Consider the following 6,712-nt stretch of genomic DNA (forward strand, 5'->3'; position numbering starts at 1 on the left):
AAGCCTTGTTAACGGTCGGGCTATCTTTGAGAAGTCCTTGATGAACCTCCTGTAGAAGCCGGCGTGACCCAAGAAGCTTCTTATACCCTTGACTGAACTCGGAGGCTGTAGATTCACCATGACCTCTATCTTTGCCTTATCCAATTCTATGTCCTTCTCTGAGACCTTGTGACCCAGCACGATGCCCTCTTGAACCATGAAGTAACACTTTTCCCATTTCAAGACAAGGCTGTGCTCCTCACATCGCTTTAAAACCTGAGACAAGTTGGAAAGACAATCGGAGAAAGAGGAGCCATAGACGGAAAAGTCGTCCATAAACACCTCCACCTTCTCTTCAATGAGGTCAGAAAAGATATGCATCATGCACCGTTGGAAGGTCGCAGATGCATTACAAAGGCCAAAGGGCATGCGTCTATATGCGTAGGTACCATAAGGGTATGTAAATGTAGTTTTCTCTTAGTCTCGGGGTTCTATGGGGATTTGAAAGAAATCCGAGTACCCATCAAGAAAACAAAAGTAAGGATGGTTAGCTAGCCTCTCAAGCATTTGGTCAATGAATGGCAATGAAAAATGATATTTTCTAGATGCAGAATTCAGCTTTCTATAATTTATGCACATGCGATGACCAGTTATGGTTCTTTGGGCTATTAACTCATCTTTCTCATTCTTTACCACCGTGATACCACCTTTCTTGGGCACCGCGTGAACAGGAGATACCCATCTTGAGTCAGATATTGGGTATATTATTCCTGCCTCAAGAAGCTTGAGTATCTCCTTTTTAACCACCTCCTTAAGGTTCAGGTTAAGACGTCGTTGATGCTCAATAGAAGACATAGTCTGGTCTTCTAGGTGTATCTTGTGGGTACATATGTCAGGAGAGATGCCTCTAATATCGGCCAAAGAATACCCTATTGCTCTCCTGAACTTTCTAAGCTCGCTAAGCAATGCTCGCTCTTCATGATCTAGCAAGTTATCATTGATGATTACGGGATATGAAGAGTTTGTGCCTAAGAAAGCGTACCTAAGCCCTGTTGGTAGAGGCTTGAGCTCAACAGGGGGTGTATCAGCCTCGTTCCAATCAGCATCGAAGCTGCATTGCCTCGGAACAGCTCCCTCGGCATTTTCCGTCTCGTGCGGTTTACTACTGCCCTCAGCATAAGATTTCACGGCCATGAGACCCCGAGGTGTCTCCCCAAAGTCTTGGACCCTCTGATGTCCAAAGTACCGAGATTACTCTGCCTGAGCTCCAAAACCTTGTCTCGGCTTCAAGCTCCCTCATCTGCTCCAAGAAACGCTTGTACATCTCGCTTTCCTCGTTCAAGAACCCGTGCTCACTTTGTTCCCGTGTCAAGACCACTTGTAAAGGGTCTTCTGCGTTTAACTCTTCAAGGAGCTCATCAGCTAGCTCCTCTATGGTTTCAATGTAGAAAACCTGACCTCCAAAGGTTGCTTTCTTCATCATTTCCTTTATATCAAACTTCATGGTTTCAGAACCAATGTGCAGCTCGATCATGCCTCTTCTCACATCAATGATCGCTCCTGCTGTTGCCAAGAAGGGTCTCCCCAAGATGATGGGATCCACAAGCTCCTCATCCATCTATCTAACTATGAAATCTGTGGGGATCTCTGTTTCACCGATTCTCAAAGGTAGATCTTCAAGTAGGCCGATTGGTAGCCTCACTAATCTATCAGCCAAAATTAGAGAGATCTTTGCCAGTTTATAACTCTTAAACCCAAGTCTTTTAGCCACTGAATAAGGCATTAAACTCACAGAAGCTCCCAAGTTACATAGAAAGCTTGAAAACTTCAATGGACTGATTGCACATGGTAAGGTGAAACTGCCCGGGTCTGAAATCTTTCTTGGCACTGATCTCTTTTGAATGATGTCACTGCACTCGTGACTCAAGACGACCATCCCTTGAAGCTCTTTTGTCTTGTTAATATTGCGTCTTTTAGAAACTTCCCAAGCTGAGGAATCATTAGGAAAGCTTCTATAATCAACAATGTCATCTGACTATTCTCTAAGTGCTTTTCAAATACTGCCTTGGCTTTATCTAAAATTTTCTTCTTGAACCGCCCTGGAAATGGTATCTTAGGCTGATATGGAGGTGGTGGAACATATGGCTTTTCAAGCTCAGGTGTCTTCTCCACCTCTTTAGCCTTGTCTTTAATCGGTTCTTTCTCCAAAACCTCATCTTCATGCTCATCCTTTGAGGCTGCCTCCCCACCAATTTTCTCATTGTCCTCAATGAGCTTTGGCTTAGGTGCTGGAGCGTGTAGCTCTTTTCCACTTATCAAAGTGATGGCGTTCACATATTCCTTGGCGTTTGGTTCCGGCTTTCTAGGTAAAGCTGGACCTCTTGATGATATGGAAGCGTGATTCTGCTTAAGCTCCCTTATATCCTGTTGCATGGACGCATATTGACTCTCAACCCTTTGTTGACTCTGTAACAGCTGCTGGAGATGCCCACACATGTCTGGTCCCGTCTGACTCTGAACCGGTGCCTGCTGCTGTTGCTGCTGACCCATCGGCTGTGGACTGAACCCTGGTGGAAACTTGTGTTGCTGTGGTTGGCTGTTGTAGTTACTACCTTGAGCCGGTTGATTCTGCTGTCCATAACTCTGTTGTTGCCCACTGAACTGCTGCTTGGACTGAAAACTGTTCTGAAATGGCGCTTTAGGAGCATGGCTTTGTTGGTGATGTTGATTAGGGTACACCTGATCTTGAGGATTTGCTACATTGGGGTTGCGGTAAGAGAGGTTTTGATTGTTCCCAAAGTTGTTAAACCGCTGATATCTTTGTTGGTTCCCAATATAGTTGATCTCATCTTGTGTGAGACCATCCTCATTCACATTGTGAAAGCTCGGTCCTTGCTCATCAAACTCACCTACAAAGTGTATTGGATTTTGTGTAGCCACAAGTACTTTGTCTAGCTTGTTCTGTAGCACCCTGATATCTTTTTCCATTCACAACTCTTTACTAGACCCATCAGATCGGTTAGCTCTGTCGAAATCCTCACCATATGTATCATTTGACATTGCAAGATTCTCAACAAGTTCCATTGCTGCGTTAATCTCCTTCCCAAGAAAGTTCCCATTTGATGTGGTATCAAGTTGGTTCCTTATCTTTGGCAGTGCACCTCGGTATAATATGTTTAGGAGGGAAGCCTCCGAGAAGCCGTGGTGTGGACATTGGTTAGTATAGCTTTGAAATCTCTCCCAAGCTTCACCAAAGCTTTCATTGGTGTGTTGTGTGAAGCTTGAGATTTGATTTCTCAGCTTAGCCGTCCTTGATGTGGAGAAAAACTTGGACAAGAAGGCGAGCTTGCATTGTTCCCACGTTTGTATAGTTCCCCTTGGAAGATTCTTCTCCCATTTATGTGCTTTATCACCAAGACTGAATGGGAACAAGCAGATCTTGAAGCTGTCTTCTGATACCCCGTTTATCTTAGTGAGGTCACAAACACGATCAAACTGATCAAGATGCTCCAAAGAATCTTCCATGGGCAAACCGTCAAACTTGGAGTTCTGCACCATATTGAGGAGGGAAGCTTTAACTTCAAAGTTGTTATTTTGCACAGGTGGTGCTTGGATCTCGGCTCTATATTGATGTGCATTAGCTCGGTCGTTTTCTCCAACAAAGACCGGTGGAGGTTGCCTTTGAGCTGGCTATGGAGGCTGAGGAACTTTCTGTGCTCATTTCTGTTAGCCTGTTGCTGGTTTTATTTAGCCTGCCTCTCATTTTGCTGAGCCTGTTGCTGATTTACAAAGGCCTGTTGTTCGTTTCTCTCGGCCTGCGCTTGGTTTAGATGAGCCTGGTGCTCGGCTTCTTGATCCTGTTGCTCAATCTGTTGCTGTTCTGCCATGCCTAACCGTTCAAGGTGTGCTGCTCTCTCTCGTGCCCTCCTTTCTAGCCGGTTGATGTTGTTGTTATAAGGAAGAGGTGATTCTGAGCTGCGAGATCTAGTTCTCATACACCTTAAAGCAAAGCCAGAATTTGCAAAGTAATCAGTAAAACAAAAAAGATAAAGACTTGATCTCAAGAACAAGCAAGAAACTAATGCTCCCACAAGTTGGCAACGGCGCCAATTGATAGCTAAGACTTTTGGGTCTTTAAAGAGGTATCAGTCCCATGTATTTGTAGTACAAGGGGTATCAAATCCAAGCTTGTGGTATACACTAGTCTATTGTGCTCATTACTTAAGTCAGGTGCATTCATGAAAAGGTTTTGATGACTAAGCTACTTGAAATGCAAGAAAGAACAGAAATGGAACAAATTATGAACTTTAAACTACACAAGATGCAAATAACAAGCAAGTAACTAACAAAATGATCGGATGATGATAAAATGATAAAACAGAGGCTTTAGACAGGATAAAGGACTCGGGTGCTTCCAAGTTAAACTAGCGAGTTAATGAATCAAGATTATCAAGCAACTTCATTTAACATGAACTCAAAGACAAGTTAATCCTCTCATGAAGGTATTAAGCTTCTAAACTGATCCCCTTTCATATATACCAAAATCCCTTTTGAGAAGCATGAATCAATCAGCTTTAAGATCCAGTTCAATAAGTCATTTAAGAAGAACAATCATGATGAAAGACTCTTAAACCTCTAATCGATTGGTTCAGACATTTCTACAAACTTTTGGTGCGAGAACATGTCTTAGAACTGGACCGCATGTGATGTTCATGGATCCAGCTTAGAGATCTGACCGGTTAGAGAATGAAATATGCAAGACTAGACCACTAAACTCGCTAGTCTACCATGAAAGCACCTTAATCTACCTATCTAAAACCTCATAAGCGGACTACTCACTAATCATGAAGAGCTAACTAGATCCTTTGCAAGATGTGAAGCTAGACATGATTAGAAGCTTTGATGATGATGATGAAAAGAAATGAAAGAGAACAAGATCTTTACGTGAAAACGAGATATCTGATTAAAGAAGCAAGTTTCACCAAATAGGCAAGTTCTCAAAGCTAAAAAGAGATAAGAGATAATATGATTACGTTTTTGGTCCTAAAAATTATTTATAGTGAAGGCTAAGTATTGTGGGTCAGCCCGGAACAAATCGGGTACTGAACGCTCTTCTTGGGTTGTCGGGTGAGCACCTCGGTGTATGAGAGAGTGAAGCCGAGGTCTTGATGTCGAGGGGTGCACGTGAGCAAAGATCAGGATGAAGATCTCATGAAGAACACGTCAAGAACATGCATGAACCCTAGTCTGATCAATCCATCTTCACGTGCATTCTCTGAGTCAACTTGTTCTTGAATCTGGGTTTGTGACAAGGGACCTCGGTATGCAATGCCGAGGGCCTTGGTAGTCGAGGGATCAAGGCATATGAAGTCCGACATGAAATATCAGGGTCATGAAGCCGAGGTTCAACATGAATGCCTTGGTCTTGAATGCCTTGGTCTTGATACACCGAGGGGTTAGCACGAGGTCTGGATCAAAAAGCTTCAGGGAACGAGCCTCGGCTTAGGCAATATCGAGGTAATGATGCCGAGGCCCGCAGAAACACTTAGTGTGTATCGCAAATCTTTAGGCCTGTACCGACCCGCTTATCTCCCGGTTGCAATAACTTTCAGCACACAACTCCAAATGACTTGAAACCAACTCCACGATCAAGATCACTCATTCAGCTCAAACTTTTGTGAAGAAACCGTCGGAGCTTGGGAAGTGGAAGGCTCCCCGGATTGCTCATCTTCGCATCGCATTGGAACGGCAGAAAAATAGCAATTAGACCGACGTCTATTCCGGAGACGATATCATTCAGACCACAGCTCCAAATTGGGTGACCTCAGATGTTCTGGAAATAGAACTCAGAGATGTCAAATATTGATGAAGTTTCTGTAAACTGATTCGAGCTGGAAAGGTATCGTCCCACGTAATCTTTGAAACTCATCGGATTGGCTCTTGAATGTATGCGAGGCAGGAGTGTCTCCCGGTGGCGATATCTCTCTACTTACTTCTCCGAATTCAGTGATTCCAGATTTTCTGGGATCTTGAATTGATGATCTTCAACTTTGATGAAGACCCCATTAACTGATTCGTACCAGAAGCTTCCCCGGATTTGCAATCTTTGATGCGCGCAGGTGAAAACGGGTTTTAGCCTAGAAATGCTTCCCGCGGTAAGGAAAATATCCGAGAAACGTGTACTGCGGTAAGCTTTTTAGCCGATGAAAATTCCCGTCTCGGTATAAAACTTCACCCGGTACTGATTTTTAGCCGATAAAGACCACCCGATGGCATTTTTAGCCGATAAACTGATCCAGTCAGTACATGCTTTTGCCGAGAAATTCCTTTAGGCGGTTTTCACAATTTTTAACCCCTTCACCATTTCAACTCCTGATTACACTTCTTGAACTCCAAATAGCCTCCAAAGCAACTGAACAAGACCTCAAACCATGCAAAGACACATTGGGACCTAATGCACACCCTAAGGACTAATTTGATGCCTAAAGACCTAAAATGTATGAGAAAACACCTGATTTGGATTCTAAAATGCCGCCTAAATGATGCAAATTATAGACATATCAACCAGAGAACTCTAAATTGCCCACTATGAGTCTAGAGTCTATAGTTTGAGTCGAACTCCTTTGAGATATTATTTTAGCAACTCATTTGCATTGCATTTTATTTTCCATAAATATTAGATTAGGTTTATTTAGGACCCCGTAACCAAAAACCCCAAACCCCCATGAATTTA

At 43.3% G+C, this 6,712-nt stretch overlaps 1 non-coding gene across 1 annotated transcript; it reads left to right on the forward strand.

Annotated features, from left to right (window-relative positions):
• Nucleotides 1-3,175: 3,175 nt before the first annotated feature.
• On the forward strand, nt 3,176-3,282 carry LOC112088278. The gene has a single exon (XR_002900443.1). It is a non-coding gene; the product is annotated as a small nucleolar RNA R71 (small nucleolar RNA).
• The last annotated feature ends 3,430 nt before the right edge of the window (nt 3,283-6,712 follow it).

The sequence above is a fragment of the Eutrema salsugineum genome, unplaced genomic scaffold (assembly GCF_000478725.1).
Source record: "Eutrema salsugineum unplaced genomic scaffold, Eutsalg1_0 scaffold_15, whole genome shotgun sequence".
NCBI lineage: Eukaryota > Viridiplantae > Streptophyta > Magnoliopsida > Brassicales > Brassicaceae > Eutrema > Eutrema salsugineum.